This window comes from Camellia sinensis, chromosome 10 (assembly GCF_055761805.1).
Source record: "Camellia sinensis isolate YWXY chromosome 10, ASM5576180v1, whole genome shotgun sequence".
NCBI lineage: Eukaryota > Viridiplantae > Streptophyta > Magnoliopsida > Ericales > Theaceae > Camellia > Camellia sinensis.
This window is the reverse complement of record NC_138970.1, coordinates 152,838,797-152,861,644: the sequence shown is the minus strand read 5'-3', so window position 1 is coordinate 152,861,644 and position 22,848 is coordinate 152,838,797. Positions and strand designations below refer to the sequence as shown.

Below are 22,848 nucleotides of genomic sequence, written 5' to 3'. Positions count from 1 at the left end.
GTCAATAATGGCTGAGAAGCGATGACAATTTCTTTTATCCGATTATGATATTTTTGTGTAATGCTTTACTTGAGGGATTTTTTAGGGAATAAGTTGTATCCAGTTGGGTATTCTAATTAGGCCGTTGTGTTGAGTTTTAGTGGGCCCATTGTAATAATTTAAATTATTAATCTTGTAAAACTCTTTTAATAGATCATTCATATAAAAATTTAAGTTGATCGGATAATCATAGTCACATGATTGAATCACATTGTTTTCAAAATAATAAAAAATTTATTCTCAAAATTATACTTTCTTTTTTTTTTTTAATAAATAAGAACCAAACATATGGTTACAATTTTTTTGATCAACTTTAATTTTTTCATGAATAATCTACTTGGTGAATTTTATGAACAATTCAAAATACCAAGATGAGTCCTATAGTGGATATACTAAAGCCCAACAACACCGTCTAGGGGAAACCCCAACGTGACAAACTTTTTTTTTTTTTGGAGATAAATTTTCTTTTCTCCACTTTATTCTACCTCGCCTGTCTTGATTATATTTGTTAAATCGTTTTGTATGTATAAAATAATTATAATTTAATTTTTTAAAATATAATAAAATTAAAATATTAAAATTAATTCTCATCACTTATCAATCATCGTGCATAAGATACCATAATATCTCTTGCATTTATTTATGCAATTATTCTAAAGTTAAAAAATTAATACACCTTGGCCATCTTACTATATGATTCGCGGCAGCAAGAGAGCCATCGCCATCTCGCTTGATGCTGAGTACTGTTTCTAAATTTTTTAAAAATAAAAAATAATGAGAAGTTCGAAAATACTTATCCTCTTATTTTGTTCAAAAAAAAAAAAAAAATCTTTTCAAAAAATTTAGAAAATATTTTAAAGTATTTCCAAAAAATGGGTGTTTTGAGTAATTTTTTACATAAATGATTCACCAAACAAGATTTTCTTAAATTAATTATTATTATTTTTTTTATGAGAGAGAGAAATAATTCATTCACAGAATTTCTCTCCCAAATTCTCCCAAATGACATAACAAATAAAATATAAAGGGGTAAATTACAAATACACCATCTGAGATTGCTTAAAATACAGATTAACACCTGCGGTTTGAAAAATTATAAATACTCCCTTATTAGAAGTTTTTATTTAACATAATTAATTGAACAAATAAAATTCATAATTACTCTCCTGTATAATAATAAAATTGCCTAAATTATTAATTAAAACATATTTTTAATATCATTAAAAATTGTTAATTGATTTAATGATTTATTAATAAAATGAGTAATTTGTTATGAAATTAAAAACTTCAGGGGTGAAATGTAATTTTTAAAATTATAAAGGACGATTCGTATTTTAATAAAACTTCAAGATATATTTGTAATTTATCCAATATAAAAAGTTGACTCATACTCCATTGTTCTCTCAAAACTCTTCTTACATGTATTCTCTCTTACCACCTCATTTGAAAATTGTGAAAATATATATATATATATATATATATAAATATAACACTATTGTATATATCATAGCACGTAAGTATAAAATTTAAAAATCAAGACTCGCCGCAATCTAATAAATTGTGATAAATAATATTAAAAAAAAATGCAATAATACTAGAAAACCTCTTGTATATGTTGGTCTTTTTAATATTTTCAAATCAATTCACAATATTTTGGTGATATAATTTTTAAAATGAATGATTTGTCTTATCAATCCATGTCAATTATTGCGCATTTCACCTGCTAAATAGTTTACACTAGATCGCGGATCTTTATTATTATTTTTTAATACTAACCTAATATCATTTTTTATTGTTATATGATGCTAGAGAGCAATCACAAGATATAGACCTGTCGCATTTTATTCTTTAAAAAAAAAAAAAATGAACCTAATAATTTAAAGATTAATGATTGAGGCCTCAAATTTTTTGGCTCAAATTTGGCTCGGATCTTCTTTTTTTTTTCTTTTTTTTTTTTTTTGCTGGGTTGATGCTTTGCTTGTTATTATTATTATTATTTTTATTTATTTTTTTCTGCAATGTATTAGCCCAGAAAAAAATAAAAAAATAAAAAAATAATGCATTCGATGTAATTTCGAGCCTCATTTTCGACGCCTCAATCACAGCCGTTTTTAAAAAAGCATTTGCACCATCTTCGCTTTTAACAATATAGAAGCTTGATGAATTTATTAAGCAGAGTATTCGCCCCAGTCTAGATTTTGAATTAAAGAGCATTATTTAGTTCTATGAAACTCATTAAAGGTTCTATTTCGATGATCCGAATCGTTATTTTGTCGAATATTCCGTATATTTTATTCAAAAAAAATTAGGTTGATCCGATAACTATAACTTGTTCAATTTATTGAGTTTGTCACTAAAAAAATGTATAATTTATTTTTAAAATATAATTTATCTATTTTTTAGGAAAAAAATAAACAAGTTATAATTATCAGATCGACTTAATTTTTTTTGTGGATGAAATATAGAAAGTGCCCGACAAAATGAACGATTCAAATCATCAAAATGGACGATTCAAATCATCAAAACGGAACTCGTGATGGATTACACGATCCTAAATAACGTCTTCCAATCTAAAATTTGGATTAAAAGGATTTTTTTCTAATTTATTAATCCGATAAACTTTTCTCCTGTCCGTAAAAATTGATTGGACCATTTAATTTTCTGTTGTGACTTCAGCTTGTTCTATTTAATGATTCTAAACCTTCGTCTTATAGAACCAATTGAAATGATCACCCACGCAAACAATATGATTAATTAAACATTAGAAATTATATGATCAGATTACATATGTTTTAAAACTAGATAATTTTAAAAATAAATTGTTCATAATTTTAAGATAATCCATTCAATTTAGATTCTTTCTAGAATAATCATTTCAATAGGATCACAATATAAATAATTTGACTCATTAGGGTGAGCTCCCATAGCAGGGCAGCTAGATAGATCTATGGAAGAGAAGCCACTTCTATATGAAAACCTCTATTTTTTATCATTTAATTGCAAGCTATATTTAGGGGTTGTTTGGGATGACCTAAATAAGTGCACTTTTTGTCTTTTTACGAAAAGATATGCAGAAAAGTAGAGAAGTGATGTGATTAAAAAAAGATAAAAAGATGGATTATTTGAGGTATGCCAAACTTGACCTTAGCAAAGTTTTAGAACCTCAGTTGAGTCCATCCCTGAAAAGTTCTAACATTGTTTTCCCCATGTCATAAAATAGATTAGCTTTGTGGTAGGCCAATATAAACCAAAATGCTAGCAAAAAGAGACTTTCAAATAAATGATTCCTCTTTATACCACTAATTTTTATATTTTTTCATATTTCATTTTGCGAGTTTTGTTTTGGGTTTATAACAATGATTCAAACCGTTCATCTTGTAAACATTGTAATAAAGATTGTCTATGCAAAAAATTTAGTTTTATTGAGTTTTAATGAATAAATAAACAAATCACATTTTATTTTATAAAATGAAAGTTTTTGTCTATTTTAAGTTTACAAGGAGAACGGTTGGAATTATGTTTTGAGATCAAAATAGGGCTAACAAAATGAAGTATTAAAAAGCATTGAGGATAGTTGTATAGAGAGGAATAATTCCCTTTTAAGTATGCCATAATTTATAGAGTAAAGTTATATCAACATATACAAAATAAGATGGATGAACTCGGACAACTCAACCAGGGCCTATGGCCTAACGATTATGTAGTATCATTTTGTGATATGAAATTATGAGTTCAAATCATAAAGAGACATACTAAAAAAAAATAAAAAATAAAAAAACCCTCAGGTCACTCATTTAAAAACAAAAACTATCATCAAAAGGGTTTATTTGGAGGTAACCTATATTAGCACACTTTTTATCTTTTTAGCTCACATTATCTCTTTATTTTTTTATATATTTTTTTATAAAAAGTCAAAAACTATATTTATTTAAATCATTCCAAACAACTCTTTAATCTAAAAAAAACTATTGTCACATCATTTTAAATACAAATTTTATATCATTTTTCTATTAAAATAGACATTTCTTAAATTAAAACACACAGATTGTATAGCTAAAAGTATTTCTAGGCATATGCTTTTCTTGACTTAATAAAGTAAACGTGATTGATGATTGGTTTTTTTGAAGGGGGGTGTTTCATTCAATTTATTTAGACTTTTTATTATAAATAAATAAATAAATAAATAAATAAATCTATCAGACTATTTGATTTAATTTTTGCATACAGCTCATTATCCAAAAATAGCATAAATAAACTTTTTTTTTTTTTAAACTGCTATTCACTTTCAACTTATAAGTTATAGTAGACTGTATCAAACCGGGCCAGATGCATTACTTGGTGCAGCTTTTTTTGAAATTAAGGGTTGGTTTGGGATGTCCTAAAAAAGTGCACTTTTTGACTTATTGGTGGGTTTGGGTTGGGTTTGATGTGATGTGTTAGAGAGGTGATGTGATTTAAATAAGATGATGTGACTTAAATAAGATAGTGACTTTTTGACTTTTTGACTTATTTAGTACATGCCAAACTAGCCCTAAAAGTTAATAATAGAAAAAGCAACAATTAAAGTATTTTTCACCCAACTTTGAGTTTTTTCAACTTATTTATAGGTGTCGTTTGGATGTTTGTTTTCTAGTTAAAAAAGGTTAAAAATCCAAATATATTTGGCATGCAAAAAAATTAAATGGAGAATCTTTGTATCAATTTGAAAACAGTAATGCTAGAGGGCCACAAAATTAGTGGCTCAAATGGCTCAAAATTGTCAAAACGACGTCGACGTCTTTTTGGCAATTTTGAGCCATTTAAGCCACTAATTTTGTAGCCCTCAAACATTTTTCATTTGAAAAAGCAAAACTACCTTCCTAATTGGATAGGTGTTTTCACATTGGAAGGGTAAAACGAGAAATTCAAGCAAAAAATAAAAGTATATGACATCAATCATTCACATTTTCACATATAATTTTTTTTAAAAAATGTCATTCTCAAAACACTGTTTTTTTTCTGTTAAAAAAAGCACATATTTTTTTTATTTCTTAAAAAAGTTAAAAGAGTACCAAAAAAATAAAAAATAAATAAATAAAAAAGTTAAAATCCCAAACAGCCACTGAAGTTACCTTTACTTTACCTGATAAATTATAAGTAAGAATCATATTAAATATTTCAACGTAAATTCTAAAAATAATAATAATAATTGTGGGAGGTAAAATCTGAACTACCATTTATGTATGTCCGAACAGACTTTGAGCAAGGCCATAGGGCCGAGCTAGGATGGAGCAAGTCAATATGACCAAGCTAGCATGCTTCAGAAAGAGAGCAGAATTATGAGTCAGCTCTGAACACTAAACTCACGAAAGGCTGCAATTAGGTAATCCAATAGCCATACCATGTCGACGAGTGTTCCATTGAACATGAGCTTATCCACTCTTAGAAATCCGTGAATATGAAATAGGGGTGGGCGCGGGTCGATTGCGGCCACGGAACCTCCAATCCGCTATCCGTCTGCCAGATTGGCGGATTGGAGAAAATCAATCCGCATCCGTCCGTCAATCCGGCGGATGTGGATTGAGCGGATTGGCAGTTTGGCGGATGGATGCAAATCGGTTTGGCAGTTTAAAATTTTATAAATTTTCAACATAATTCAACTTGTGCACTTTCTCAAAAAAAAAAAAAAAAAAATTACAGTCAATGACTTAAAAAAGTATTACAATCACTGTATGCCTTATCTAAAGAAAGAAAGTTTAAAACTTTAGAATATCACGATCACTGCATGCTTCATCCACATATTATAATCACAGCATGATTCATCCACATAAAGTATTACAATCTGTGGTTCTTAAAATATAATAACAATTCAAACCACCAAAACCATGAACAGAACAGTAGTAGAGATTGTATGTCTCTGTATTGTTACATCTGTATATGTTTTTGAAAACAAAAACCAACCAGCATATATCATATTTTCTATTTATTATTTTTAGATTTAGATTTAAAAACCAAAAAATATAGATAAATAATACGTTTATTTTTTTCAATTCAAAAAATATATTCAAGTTGAAAACCTTTTTTCAACAGAATATTTAAACTCTTTTTCAATTGAAAACACAAACATAATATTTAAACAAATTGAAAACACAAAATCTTATAAATTACTAGGGATGCTCGTGGTTTGGCGGTTTGGCAGTTCGGTTGCGGCCAAATAAATCTCAAATCCGCCATCCGTCCGCCAAATTGGCGGATTGGAGAAAATCAATCCGCAACCGTCCGCTCGTCATCACGCATCCGTCCAAAATGCAACGGATCGGTTCGGTTCGGTCGATTTTAGTGGATCGATATATCCGCTGCTCACCCCTAATATAAAACACGATCCCATACAAAACAGAATGAGAAGAAGTGGCAGAATTTCTTAACCAATTAAAATGGTCATATGCAAGGCTTTATAAGCACAGTAATTCTACCCAATAAATGTACACAGGAACTAACACTCTATTCTAATATTTTTAGTGCTTATTCTTTTAACTTAGGCATAAGAGAGTCTCTTATCTGACCACCAACTACAATTCTTCTTTTTAAGTATTTTCAGCCAAACAATCCTTTGAATTTAATCCAATCTGATGCGGTTGCGAAACGTGGTAAGTCTTTTCCCACATAATAATAAATAAATAAAACTATAAAGTAGTTCAACTGCATTAAGCACTACCAAAGGACAACAATTTAGTGGTAGCCATTAACATATTTGATATATATATACCCCATTAAAGGGAAACCATTGGAGCTAGCGCTGTTTTAAAGATGTCAACAATAAACCATTTTATAGTTTATTTATTATAATAGTAATAATAATGACATAAAAGCTATTAGGGAACCACTGGACCAATATTAGGGCATCACTGACCCATCATCAAATTAATTTTTATAAAAAAGTTTGATTAGTCAGCCGAATCTTGTTGATGCCCTTTTATGGATTTGATTCTCCATTATCTACCTCTCCTTTTCATTTTTTTTTTCTTTTGTCTAAACATACAAATGCAAGCACAAGCACACAGTTTATGCACTTTTTTAAACATGTTTTCTGATTTTGTGGCATTTGGATGGTGTTCCACTAAGGTATTTGGCACTTTTGATGTAGTTTATGGGAGTGTTTATGTTCTTTAATTGACAAATGCTACCTAAGTGTTCCAAGACTATTGTTTAATATTGTAATTGTAGTGAAAAATATTTTAGAAATAGATAAAAAAAAAATTAAATCAATGAAAAATATTTTGAAAAGGATAAAAAGTATATCATGCTTTTTAATTTTTTAAAATTTTTATTTATGTCACATGTATTTATTATTAAGACCCATGTTTTCTTAATAATATGTGCTTAAAGATGGCAATGGAGTAATTTTTTTAACAGGTGTCCCACCTCTCACCTTTGCCTTGTGGTTATTCATATCAGGTCAATGTTATTTTGAATGAGGTTATTTTCATATTTATAAATAAACTAAAATTATTAATTTTAACAAAATAGAACATTATAAGTCAAATTTTAATAATAGACACCAGTATTGCAATGCAACAATGGAAGTTTTGAAATATATATATATATATACATATATATATGTATAGCTTGTAGCATATATGTTATTTAAATTTTATAATTTAAAAAGTAAATATCTTTAATATACTTGAGTCGAGATCTGGAGAGATAGGCCGGTGGATATTAGTATAGTATATTGAAAATGTAAAAAAGTATACAAATACATAAAAATATATAAAATGTGTATTGAATTTTAAAATTTTGGCATTATTTGATCATTAACAAATGCTCAATGTACACTTGTTAACACAACCCTTTAGTTTAACATTTCTAGAAGCTAAAGAAGAATTCGATTTTGCTCACATATTAACAAAATATGTAAATAAAATATAAGCTTTTATTGATTTAAAATAATGGAGTTTAAATTTTAAATGAAATCTATGTAACTTATTGTGTGAGTGATTTTCCAACCACACTGCCAAGTAGGTACCCAGCTGGAGAGCATTGGCAGAATAGATGGCACTTGACTGACTTGCAACAAAAAGAAGATTCCGGCGGTGGTTCGTCCACCCGGGGGCACTCCGACGATCAAGTCAGTACTCAATATCTCTCAAAGATAACCAATAGTGTTTAACTCACTAGACAGAATATCAAAAGCATAAAAGACATATCTTAGACCCGTGGGGGTGCCTCTCTTTTATAGCCAACACAATCCTAGTCCCAATAGGAGCCTAGCTCTAATGAACTTAGGATTACTGCTAATCTTGCACTCTCAGTAGAATTAGGATAAACCCTCTAAGAGTCTTATCTTTACCCAAACTGAAGTCTTCTCCCATTTTAGGACTCTTGTCCCTTATCCGCTCATCTCGGATTCCAATATTTTCGGAGATAACCTCGGCCTTGCAGAGATCACCTCGGCGTCATGACCAGGACACGTGGCACCTCGGCTGGCACTTCAGTGATACCTTGGCCACGTGTCGTTATTCAAAATTTTATGTTCCCACAACTGCCCCCTAGGTTCTATTACCTCGGTATCCTGAGGTGATAGAACCTATATCATTTCTTCGAATTTAGCACATCGGCTAAGCTTACTCCATTATTTGTTGCCGAAGTCAGAACTCGTCGGCTCAATATGACCAAGACCTATAGTCTGCTTTCATCAATGTTTTGGAACTAACAACCAAGCTTTGTTCGAGTTTCTCAGCTGAAACCATCCTCCTAGCCGAGGTATTTGCTTCATTGAATTAAGAACTCCAAGAGTGTCATCACGCGGGAAAGCTGTCACGCACAACAACCCAACCATTTCAGTCATGGGTCTTCCCCTCACTGGATTGTACTTTGTTTTCTTTTTGAAGTAATGTAAACTCTTCACATTGCCGATGTGTTTTTAATACAACAACTCTTTTGCTTTTGAATGCTTGCATGCTTGCTTTGTATGCCTCCATACTTCAATCCTCGTGGAAGCTTCTCAGGGTGATACACCTCGGTTATACAAACTGATGTTTTACCTCGGTAAGTACCCAAGTACTTTAATTTGATACAGCCTTAGCCCTGACTTATAAATTTATCACAAATTTTAACAAGTACAAGACATATCCTTTGTCTTATTTCAACTTGTAAATTGTCCACAAATTACAAGTGTTAAACAATGATCTCGGTTTAACTTCAACTTGTGAATTGTCCACAAATTTCAACAAGTGTTAAACAATGATCTTAGTTTAACTTCAACTTGTGAATTGTCCACAAATTTCAACAAGTGTTAAACAATGATCTCGGTTTAACTTCAACTTGTGAATTGTCCACAAATTTCAACAAGTGTTAAACAATGATCTCGGTTTAACTTTAACTTGTAAATTGTCCACAAATTTCAACAAGTGTTAAACAATGATTTCGGTTTAACTTCAACTTATAAATTGTCCACAAAATTCAACAAGTGTTAAACAATGATCTCGGTTTAACTTTAACTTATAAATTGTCCACAAATTTCAACAAGTGTTAAACATAATCTCGTTAAACTCTTCTCTTCTCGGACTTAATCATCTTAGGCCGAGATCTTGTCTTTTGGGATCTGGGATCCGAGATCTGGAATCCGGGATTGGCTTACTTGGGCTGAGCTCTTGTCTTCTCATATCTAGTGTTATCTCGGCTTGACAGGTGAGGTTACCTCGGCATCTTGTCGCTTTCTTTGGAGGTAATCCCTCAGATCCTCCTTGGTTCGTCCAGGAGCTCGGCTATCTCCGGATTTCAGCCTCTTTGGTGCACTACTTCCTGTGTCATTGTGAGTCCTTTTGAACATGCCAATGTTCTTTGGAGTCAGCTTCCTTGGTGTGATGTGTCCTCTGTGAATCTTCCATTCTTGATTCTCCTTGTCCGATCTCTCTTGAAGCCCGGCGAGAATGTTCCTTGGTCCTATCGTGCTGAGGAGTCGTAGGAGTTGTCTTCTGCCCCCCTGCCTGGGCATCTTTCTTGGTTGCTGGAATCGGCGTATCTTGTGATGGGAACGGTGGCTGGAGGTCGTCCTCGTTATAATACTTGCTTCGGTCTGATTTCTTCGGCACGTCGCCCTCCTGGTCGACATCCTCTTCTCCGTGATTCTTATCACGAGTTTCTTCGTTGTAGTTGTCTTCTTCGATGCCAAGGTCAATATGTTTCCCACTCTTAGTAGGGGTGTCGTCCCCAACCCTCTCTTTCGGTCCGTCGTTGGCCATCTATTCTCTTTTTTTTTCCACAGATAGCGCCAAATTGTGTGAGTGATTTTCCGACCACACTGCCAAGTAGGTACCTAGCTGGAGAGCACTGACAGAATAGATGGCACTTGACTGACCTGCAACAGAAAGAGAAGATTCCGGCAGTGGTTCGTCCACCCGGGAGCACTCCGACGATCAAGTCAGTACTCAATATCTCTCAAAGATAACCAATAGTGATTAACTCACTAGACAGAATATCAAAAGCATAAAAGGCATACCTTAGACCCATGGGGGTGTCTCTCTTTTATAGCCAACACAATCCTAGTCCCAATAGGAGCCTAGCTCTAATGAACTTAGGATTACTGCTAATCTTGGACTCCCAGTAGGATTAGAATAAACCTTCTAAGAGTCTTATCTTTACCCAAACTGAACTCGTTCTCCCATTCTAGGACTCTTGTCTCTTATCCACTTATCTCGGATTCCGATATCTTCAGAGATAACCTCGGCCTTGCCGAGATCACCTCGGCGTCATGAGCAGGACACGTAGCACCTCGACTGGCACTTCGATGACACCTCAACCAACGTGTCGTTATTCAAAATTTTATGTCCCCACACTTATAATTTTAGACTAATCGAATTCCGTGTTTTATTAAGAATTAGGTGGACAGATCCACTTTGGCTAAAGAAAGGCTTAAACAACTTTTCTCTGCGTAATCTACGAAAGTGGTTGTTTTTGTCATAATATAAATAAATAAATAATAATAATAAAATTAAAGAAAGGTGGTTCTATTCACACTCTTTTTTTTATTAGATGCAATTCACTTTTGTTTTTTTCTTGGGTAAAATTATGATAAAACCCTTCACAGTTTTGTCAATTATCTCAATTATCCATCTTAAACATTTACATAAATAGATGCTAATAGAACCACTCTTAAAGAAGGATAATAATTTTTGCCTTGTTTCTTGTGTAGAGATCTTGATATGCTTTTTATCGTATGTGACATCAACAAAATATATAAATACTTTAAAATTAAAATAAATGACAAAAACAAGGATATTCAAGTCATAAGTCTAATTTTAAAACTTTTAGAATAATAACTCTAAACTATATTGGAAAATTTATTAAAAAATTCTCTTTCAAGTACTTATATTTCAGTTAGTTCATAACATATTTTTATATTTTACTAAGTCCTATTAGTTGAATATTTGATCTGTCAAATCCTAATTATCATATTTAAGGTATTTTATGAATAATTTTATCTTTACAAATATTTTTTAAACTCTTAGCAACTTGGTGTGTACTAATTTGAATTTTTTATACTTTAAAAATTCATAATTTTTGTTATACATATTTTTTGTTTTATCAAATTTATATTTTTGAAACCTAATTAATGAGATCTATCAAATAAGATTTTATTTCAATATATAGTTTTATAAAATATATAAATAAATTTGACAGTGAGAATGTTCACATTAATAGTGTCAATATTCCATGATGTGAACATTCATATTAAATAAATTTGACAGTGTGAATGTTTACATCATAGAACATTCACACTGTCAATGTAAATATTAATGTGTGCTTCACCATATTATTATTAGGAGTATTTTGATAATTATGTCACCCCTAGAACTTATTAGAATATAAGAAAATAATTTGAACTAAGTGGAATATAAATAAGTAAAGAGAAGTTAATGAATAAATGTCCCAACTATGTTCTTTCGGGCCAAAAGGACAGTAATAATTTGAAAGATAATATTATTCTTACCTATTTGTCTAAATGTCCTCTGTCCACTTATCGGTCCATGTGTCATCCCTTTATTTGTCCATGTATCACCTGTCTATTTATCTAACACTACTACCACCATTGTCGCGGCCGACAACCTACTGCGACTTTTCCGATGAACTTTCCACCGCTAACTAATTTTCTAGCGAAGGCATCCTTTTCGACAAACTTTCCAATGACGGTTTGGCGGACAGTTGTCTAGCGGTAGCAAAGTAAAATAGTTGGAAAAAAAAACTTTCAAAATAATAATTTGTCCTTCTTACCAAACGTTTTTATTAAGAGTAATTCTAGAAACACTAATTAGTATGCCAACTAATACACTAACTAAGACACAAGACATGCATGTGACTTCCATCATTTAACATGGTCATACCTAATATTGTATCTAGTTGGTGTGTTAGTCGGTATACTAGTTAGTGTTTATAGCATTACTCTTTTATTAAACATATCATTATCACCAAAAAAAAATTAAATCTTGAACCAAATAATATATGGCACATAGCTATAGACTTTTCACTAATTATTACAAATAATGTGTATATATAATTTAAATCACATATTCTAAAATAATGAAATTTTACCTTAATTTTGAATGCAATTATAAAATTACCACAAAAATTATTGTATAAAGATCTAAAATAGGGAATCATAATTACTTTACCTATATTTGAATCATAAATTTTAATAAAAATTTAAGAAAATATTTTAAATTCGTTTCTAAATCAGTGAATCAAATACAATCTTAAAATAATCTTCTTCAAACCCCCGCGTGCACACAAAAGTAATGATAATAATAACAAAATTGTTAGAAATCCTAAAAATTCTATCAAAATTTTTATCAAATATCTTACATAGGTGTGAGACTTACATAAAACTTATATGGTTTGAGTCTCACACCCATATAAAACATTTAATATAAATTTTAATAAATTTTTTAGAATTTTTAACATTACTCTAATAATAATAATAATAAATCTTTGTTTCAATATTGCAGGCTGGCTGACATCATAATTGGTTTTTTTTTTGTGGTGGTGCGGATAAATTTTTTTTTTTTGGGTACATCGGAAAGTGAAAACAAACAGAAACAAAGAAAAAGGAAAAGAAGACAAAGAAACCCAAGTAGGTTGTCACAGCTCAGGGCCTAAGGAAGCCCTGCCCAACCATGTCAGCAATCACTAGCCCTCAAATTTCATCAGGAGCCTCGTCCATGACAACGAGAGGCTCACCTTGATTAGCTCCCAATTTAGCAAAACTATCCGCACTGCCATTACCTTCGCACAAAACATGCTGGATGCCATAGCCACATCTTCACATAAGGAATTTGGAATCCTCTACCAAGCTTTTAACCGAAGAAGATACCACATAACCTTCTTTCAACAACTCAATCACAGATAAGGAATCTGTTTCGATAGTAAGGTCTCTGTACCCCTTTTCAAAAACAATAGTTAGACCTCGGTAAATAGTCCAAAGTTCCGCCTCTAAACCAGTACAAACATCGAGCTTCCCATAGTACCCAATAAGCCAGATACCTCTCTCATCTCGAATAAGACCACCAAAGCCTCCTCCTCCTAGGTCACCATTCGTGCTACCATCAGTGTTCAACTTTAGTTTACCTACACATGGAGGACACCAGTTAATGATCACACCACAACTAATTGGATGTAAAACAATAGAACAAAAGGCTTCCTTAATATTAGAAGCATATCTATGTAATAGTAATATCCCCACCACCACTTCCTTAATAGTGGTGGTGGGGGATATTGCATGACCTTTAGTTGAATAATTAAATGAGGTTCAGTAGTGTCCTTTACTGATACCACACATTGTTGAAATTTGATCTTTTATTATTTTAAGAAAATTATAAATTAATATGATCTTCATAAAATATTTACAAATTCATTAAAAATTTTATAAATTTAATTATTAAAGTTGACAAAGTTCATCACTAATTTAATTTTTTTTTTAAACTTCCATTAAATTGCAATTTCTCTTATTATTTATAATTTTGATTGTTAATTTTTTTTTTTTTTTTTCACTTTGACCCTATACATTTTAAGTTTCTTTAATTTATTTTTAAAATTAACTTCATGTTAGTTTCCACTTGGCGTAAAAAAATATAACAATATCAAAGGTGTAGGTTAAATATAATGATACATTTCATACCATGTGGCTGTCTTTGTCACATTCTTTATCTAATTTTGTATAAAAATTAGTTTTAGGTGTAAATTGAAAAAAAATTAAAATGTAAAGGACCAAAATGAGAAAAAAAGAAGAAGAAGAACTTAAAGAACCAAAATAAAAGAAATAGTAAAATATAAAAGTAGCAAAATGTAATTTACCCCATTCATATATACATTGTCATGCACGTATAAATTTCACTTATATACAGATTTTAAAATAATTAGATTATTAATTACATTTGATATGGTATCACCATTATATTAAAATTTGATTCGTGTGTGAGATTGTTTGCACCCATTTTCGTTAAATTTATGTCGACAGGTAAGTCAACCAGATGGTGACATATGGCAAAGTCAAAATGAAAGTCCTTCGTTAGTTAAAAGGACAAGTAATATTAGAGAGGTTGATCATGTGCTTTTGATGGCCCAAACGGTAGAGCAATTATCAGATTAAGCCATGGACTTAGTGAGTGGCTTACAGAAAGGGACATGTGTAGAATGAAGATTTTGCTCTGTAGATGGAAAGCCTAAAATGTTGAGGGACATGTGGCAACATAGAGGGAAAATAGCTCGACAAGGAAGGTTAAGGATTTAAGGAAGGTTGAGGGCTGTAGAGTGAGGAGGCAGTTGTAAGAGCAGTTGAGGCAGGAATACTTACATGTTCAAAAAAACTAATTTTTAGAAAATTAAATTCAAAAAATTAAAACCAAAGTTTTGAAGTCATGTCAATAAAATATGGCTTAAAAAATTATGAGAGACTTACGTATAAATCTTAATAAATAGATTTATTATTCAGTAGTTCTTACGATAAGTAATGACATTTTTGTCAAATACTATTAAAAAAAGTCACTAATTGTTAATTTTTAGCGAAAATTTAAAAACGTTATCACAAAAAATGTCATTAATTATAAGTTTTAGCGACAATTTAAAAAAACTGCCATAAAAAAAAGTCACTAATTTTCGACTTTCAACGACAGTTTGAAAAATTCTTCACAGAAAAATATCACTAATTGTAAGTTTTAGTGGCAATTTATAAAAATCGTGACAAAAAAAGTCACAAATTGTCAATTTTTAATGACATGCAAAAAATCGTTACAAAAAATTATTTTTAACAACGATTTTACTATGATTTATTTTCAATAGGATTTGATGGAAATTAAGTCCAACTATTAACACATATTGGTTGTTTCCATATAGGTTCATAATAAATGAACTTGTTGTCCAATAAATCTTATGAAAAATGTCACTAATTATAATTTTTAGTTACATATTAAAAAAATTGTCCCAAAAAAGTAACTAATTTTCAACTTTCAAAGATAATTTGAAAATTTTGTCACAGAAAAATGTCACTAATTATAAGTTTTAACAATAATTTATAAAAAGCGTGACCAAAAGAAATGTCAATAATTGTCAATTTTTAGTGACATGCAAAAAATCATTACAAAAATTATTTTTAACGACGATTTTACTATGATTTATTTTCAATAAGACTTAAAGGAAATTAAATCCAACTATTATGACCTATTAATAATTTATTCAAAATTATTAATGAATTTATTGAAATCTCGTTTTGAAAATATTACTTTAAAAGAAAAAAATAATAATTTGAATTTACAAAATAAGTTCAAAATTATTTAAGGTTACATAAACATGTTTAAAATGGAAATTATTTGTGAGAAATCCCTCAATCTCAACATTTCTTGCAACGACAAAGAAATTAAAAAATTAAATTAAAAGGTTTTCATTTATTAAAGACAAATAACAAAATATAATCAAAATTTCTAAAGTAAATTTTACTTGCCTCCTCCCCCTTGATGCTACTTCCAATTTAGCCTTTACACTCTACCGTACCTTTACCTCTACAAAAATGGTGACTAAGGCATTGTTTGGGAACATGTTAATTTAATAATTTTTTGACTATTTCGTTAAAAAGTAGGTAAAAAAAACTTATATGTTTGAGATGATTTTTTGGCTAATTACGAAAAGATGTGCAAAAAGTAGAGAGAAAAGAGAATCTTTGACTTTTTTGTATGAGTTGTTGGTTTTTTTGGCTAAAAAGGTAACTTTTTAACTTTTTAACTAAAAAAGTAAGTCCCCAAACAGGGTCTAAATTTGAAAAAGAGATGTTGGATGAAATCGATTTGAAAGATTATGGTGGTGAATGCCTGATGGTAATTTTTCTACGATAATGGTGACTAAATTTGAAAAGGTGATGTTAGATGTAATCGATTTGAAAGATTATGGTGGTGAATGCTTGATGGTACTTTTGAAATGTTGGTGGCAGTGGGTACAAGGCGGTGGATGGTGGTATTGTTCAGTTGTTAGCCCCGTTTGTTTTAGGCCATAAGGAGAGTATTGAGACTAGTAATATCAAGGTATTACTAATGCCCTTATTTGTTTGCAGAGATAGCCTTGTGACTATTAGTCCCTTAGTATTACTAATACCCTTAGAAGGGAGATTGGTAAGGAAGAGGTAGAGATGGTATTAGAAAATAGTGAGGGGATTAGAAATTTTTTTATTTTTTATATATTGGGAATTTTTTTAAAAATATAATGTTTAATTTTTTATATATTTTTATTTTTTTATTATTTTATATAAAAATAATTTAACAATTCCTTATTATTAATCCCATCACTATCAATCCCCTCACTAACAATCCCCTCACTATCAATCCTCTCCACTCTATCTCCCAAAACAAACGGAGCCTTAGTGATTAATAGATGGAAAATGAGTGAGACTCTTTTTTGGAGGATTTCCATAATTTTTAGAGTGATTCACACCACTTATGTTGTGTGGGACCCACTCATTTATATGTGAGGCTCATATTATGAGTGGTTTGGATCACTTTGGAAGTTGTGAGGTCTTCAAAAAAGAGGGTCTCTATCATTATTGTTAATAGATTGACTGAAGAAAAAGGAAAAAGGTAGGACCCCTTTTGGGGGAACCCCACCACCCCCAATACATTGTGATTGACTAACCTCCTCCTTCTCCTCCTCCTCCTCCTCCTTCTTCTTCTTCTTTTTTTTTTTTCCTTTTTATCTTTAGCTGACATGCGTCTGTGAGAGTTGTGGAAATTAAAAAAAAAATAAAATAAAAAATGAGAATATGTAAAATGTTATTAAGGATGGAGATAGGGAGTGAGGGGTTTTAGTGGTGATATTGTATTGGTTGGATGGGTTATTATATCAAGTGTTTCCACGAGAGGTTATGCGACATTTTCCATCCAATTTTACATGGATGTTAATTGTTTGAGCAAATTTTAAAAACTTTAAAACGTAAATAACTAAAGTGAGCAAAAAAAAAAAAAATCTAATCTAAAATAAAAGAAAGAAAAAGATTTAACGGTCAAAAGGGAAAAAAAGTATAATGAATCCAAATTTTATAATAAAGTTGTGACTATGTTACGTGAGTGCAATCGTGATATTTTTCTTTCAAAATTAGATGGATGTTAATTGTTGGAGTAAATTAAAATATATATATTGAAGACACACAGAAAATTTTTTAAAACATGATGGGTAAAGTGTAATTTATTTTAATTTTTATTGGAAAAATAAATATGCCAGGTTTCAAGCTAATCATTCTAGAGTTCTACGCGGGGTAATTTCTTTGAAATTGTATTAGTGTACAACAGGGTTTGTTTGACATTTTTTTTTAGTACTTTTCGAATTTATTTATTTTTTGCATGATACAGTTTATAAGTCCTCCAAAGTTATTAATTACTAAAGGAATGGCTTCTCTGCAGTTCAATTACGAATCGAAGAGTATTGTTGAGCTCATGAAGGCTCACTACAGGTTTCATTTCGATAATCTGAACCATTTATGTGTAAAACTCGTCGAGTACTATATGTCTATAAAAAATTACATTGATCGGATATCGATAACTATGTGATCAAATCAGTCTTGTATGAAAAAAAATGAACGGCGAAAAATAAACGGCTTACAAAAATCTGATTTGATCACATAGCTATCGATATCCGATCAACGTGATGTTTTACGAGCATATAATACTCGACGAGTTCTACACATTAATCAGTTTGAATTATCGAAACAGAACCCGTGATAGGCCCTACAGGCCCAACAGTACCTTCCAATTCAATCACGGACTGGAGGGAAGTCATTCCTAATTACTAAATGGTTTTATTAACTAGTAGTATCATTCATAAAAGAAATTATCAGATAATTCTAATTTTTTTATTTTATGTATATGTCTTTAGGAATGTGGTTTATTTTTAAAAAATATATTTGTGCTATATTTTTTTGAAGACAAATGTGATAAAATAAAATGTTACAATTATTGAATTGAATTAATTTTTTTTATTAATGATATACATTAAGAACCCTATAAAATAAACATTTTAGATCATTAAAATGAGACCTATAATGAACCATACGATATTAAAATGTGAATACAGGAAAAACTCAACCCTTCTATTATATATTTTATATATAACAAAAAGTGTATACTTGAACTTTCTCACCAGAATTTAGGATTGTTTTATCAATAGGCTGAACTAGTTTTTTAAAAAAAGTACAATAATTTTTTTTTAATCTATTTTGTCACGTGTCTTTTCATAAAATAAAATATAGAAATTAATTAAAATAATTAATTGCGAAAACTACTCTTGACTGTTTGATAATGGAAAAATTATACATAGATCAGATTGTTATAAAATAATTGCATTATAAATAAATAAATAAATAATTGGTACAACTCTTTACTCAAAAACAATTGTACAAGCACAAGAATAAATTTACACCGTACACATAAGAGAGTCACCATCATAAATAATTTTTTATCTCTGAAATGTAATTTTATCTTTGATAATTCATATCCTAAAAAGAGTTTGCCATGTGGCAGCCCGTACTTGAATTATTGGAGTGTATGTTTTTTAATATTATGAAAAATTAAACTATTTATCAAACTAATTGACATTTTAAAATTGCAAGTTAAAAATATTATTTCGTGAAATTACATCTTAAATATGTGATTTCTTATTGACATAACCTATGTTCATGTATCAGTTGGTCATGTCAATATAAAATATATCTTGAATATGCAATTTTACTATGAAATCGTATTTTGATCATGCAATCTTATAATAAAGTCGCATTTTGAACTAGTATTTTTAAAAATGTATGCTAGTTTAATAAATAGTTTAAAAAGTGAGCTACTAAAATAAATAGTTTTATTTTTTAAAATATTAAATGTGAGTGTTGTTTTTTACTTCACAACCAAACAGATTTTTTTGCCGAGATCTAGGGAACTTAGTTGGAAAGTACATGAAATAATAGCTTAAGCTATAACCTGCACACAAGAAAATAAGAAATACCGCGATGGCTCATCCAACTGAGGGCATAACGACAATCAAGTCAGCTACTTATTTCACAAGATATTAACTCAAGTAAATACCTCACAATCAAAAGCATACCTTAGATTCACAGGGTGCCCTCTTTATATCATGATCAGTGTCCAACTTCTTCTAACAATCTTATTTCATGGGATTCTATCCTTCACAAGGATATCACTTTTCCAAAACTCATGTTATTTAGATTATGATTAACTATCCCAACAGTCCAACCATACCCAAATAAGTAGTCCAACATTTTCTAAGATTGTTGTCCCTTATCTGAATACTAGCGTATGCCCGTGCCTAAAGGCACGGTGTAAATAATATTAAGATTAAAATGTTGTTATAAAAACATATTGAAATATTTTTCTTCTTAAAGAACCTGTAATAATTTTGGTTGTATTACATGCTCTACAAAATTCAAATAAAATAACAACTCCCCTAATCTTAATGCAAATTAATAAACACATATCAGATTTATAATGTTTACTAATATTACAAATCAAAATATAAGAGTAAGTAAAAAAAAATTATAAACACTGAACAAAAAACATAAATTAAAGTTATTGTATACTAAATCTATAATAAAAAGAAAAAAAATACTAAATCTATAGAATAAAGCACATTAGTAATGGATACAATCTTGTTAAACACAGAAGTTTTACAATCTTGGAACAGCTTGGAATAGCTTTTCTTCTCTTGCTTAGACCACCCCAGCTAGCTGACCTTTTCAAGAAGCTGTTTGGATTGCCAGAGCAGCAATGAAAGTTGGTCTCTGAATTAAAGTTGTTTCTCACACCCTTTCTCAAACAGGTAGAGCTCAAGGATGAAAGGCTCTTGTTGCTCTTGGAGAAGCTCTCCAAGTTGTTTGGGCATGGGGAAGCCATTGGAGCTGTGAAGCCAAATGGGCTGAGAGAGAGGGTATGAGAATCAAGACGTCGCAAAAACATTTAAGAGACAATGTTAACCAACCTCTGTTTGGCAACAACTAAATAAGTTATATATATATATATATATATATATATTATCTTTAATGAATTTTTTTCAAATTTGTGTCATCTTTTTTTTTTTTTTTAATCTTTAAAAAAAAAACTTTTTTCTCTTATTTGGAAGGATCTAAAAGTAGAAAAATTTTTTAATTTTTTTTAAAAAAATCTTCAATAAAGACAAAAAAAAAAGCCAAAAAAATGGACTTAAAAAAAATACAGGTTTATCTAGTCTAGTAAAACTTAAAAGAAAAAGTTTTTGAAAAAAAAAAATTAAGTAAAAATGAAAAAAAGTGCTAAAGCAACTGTCATACCAAACTGAAAGAGGTAAGGCATGAATTTATTATATTTTGTGATTTCTCATTTATGAATATGAACAATAACACATGAGATTCTGGGATTAGTTGAAGAACAGATGATGAGTTGCAGTTACAATAGTTGCAGATGTATTAATTGATTAGGGGTAGACAAAGCATATCTTTCAGTTTGGGGACTAAACAAAGAGTAAAGAAACCAGAGAGAAGATTGAGGAGATTTAAATGAGGGTGGAGAAGAGTTGAAGAAAGAGTGTTAGGGTAAGGACAAAATGGTGATTGGAACAAAACATTGAAATAAAAAAAATAAGAATATCAAGGAATTGTTTTGAATTGTAGCACTACAATCAGAGTTTTGCTAAAATTCCAAACCAATATCAAAGACTCACATCAAACAGAATTCAAACAACAAATTCAAACAATTCAAACAACTCAACACAGTGATGAAGAGTAGAGAAAGGGAGCGAGTTCGAAGTCTTACCTTGCGAGTGCGAGTTTGAAGGGAGCCGAAGGAAAAACAGTGTTGTTTGAATTGCAGTAAGGGAAATTGTCCCTGTATTCCAGTCAGTAAATTTTCTATCAGCGCTGTAATTTTAATTTCGGACATAATTCTTCATTTAGTAAATGATAATGTAATAGAGGTAGAAAGAGGAGGGGAAAAGAAAACTTTAAAATATAAATTTCACGGGAGGGGATGCTCTCAAAGCCCAAACATGAAATGAGATCAGTCCCACTTCCTGCTGGTATAAATTAGTTACTGTAACATTAAAAGAACAATAACACACCAAACCATAAAATTAAAAACTGAAACAACAAAAGTTAAGAGAGAAAGAATGAGAGGAGTGAAACAACAAAATTTGAGAGAAATAACTTACCAGAGTGATCTCTGATGGGAGGGAAGAAAGAAACAAAAAAAGCTGAGAGAGAATAGAAACTAAATGACAAATAATAACAGTATGGAGAATGGAAACACCCTTAATGAGAGCCAAAAAGAAATAGAGAAAGGGAGAGAAGGGTAAGAATTTACACTCTGTTTATTCTCTCTTTGCTGAATGGCTTTTATGGACAAATGAGAAGGCTCCAAAAGGTCATTTGTTTCAAGAAATTAAAAACCTGCAATGCTCCCATGCCTGCATTTCCAAGAGTCCACATGGATGGCGTTGCTGCTAATACATTAGCTAATGTTTTTCTGCACATAGAGAAGAACCAAAATATAAAAAAAATTCAAAACAATCATATCAAAATTCAAAAAAGAAAAAGAACCTGAAGTGGAAAAAAAATTAATAAAATCAAAATTTAGTGAGAAAGCTGGAACTTGACACTGGAATTTTCAGGGGCCTCAGTGTCAGACTCTTTCATCATATTATGCACTCACAGCTTTCCTTCATTGGCTGTGGCAACTATTTAATGTGATGTTGTAGTAAATTATGCAATGGAAATAATGAAAAGAATGCTATGGCAAAATGATGCAGTCCCTGGTAAGAAAGAAACTACCTGCCAAGATTTTTTTTGGGTGAATAACTACCTGCCAAGATGGTCATGCTCTATATACGGATAATACTGAATTTTCATGTAGACTATTGGAAATGCAAGCATCAAGAACTTCAAGTTAATTTCTATTGAAATGAAAATGCCTATGAGAATATAAGTTGAAGAGTTTTCTTTGCCTTTTCTTTGCTTTTTGTTTTTTGTTTTAAGAGTTTTGGTGGTCATAGGTTATGTTAAAGGAATATTTATTTATTTATTTATTATTCTTTTGAAAGAGTAGGGAGTGAATACACCAATTTATAGAAAATTCAAAAAATTATGAACTGCCCTTGAACAAACATTTTTTCTTTTCAAAGAGTAGGGTATAGAAAATTCATAAAAATTATATAAACATTCAACTAAGAAGTCAGAGCATTGAAATTTATAGAAACATTCAGCACAACATTGGGATTAATCTTCTATTTTGGGGTTTGAACAGACACAGCCACAGAAAAGCCCGATAG

The 22,848-nt window shown here is 30.4% G+C and overlaps 1 long non-coding RNA gene across 1 annotated transcript; it reads right to left on the bottom strand.

Moving 5' to 3' along the window:
* Nucleotides 1-20,004: 20,004 nt before the first annotated feature.
* LOC145801373 (uncharacterized) lies at nucleotides 20,005-22,372 on the bottom strand. The gene is made up of 2 exons (XR_014342749.1): nucleotides 21,339-22,372; nucleotides 20,005-20,449 (listed from the first exon to the last, which is right to left on the bottom strand). It is a non-coding gene; the product is annotated as an uncharacterized LOC145801373 (long non-coding RNA).
* Nucleotides 22,373-22,848: the final 476 nt, after the last annotated feature.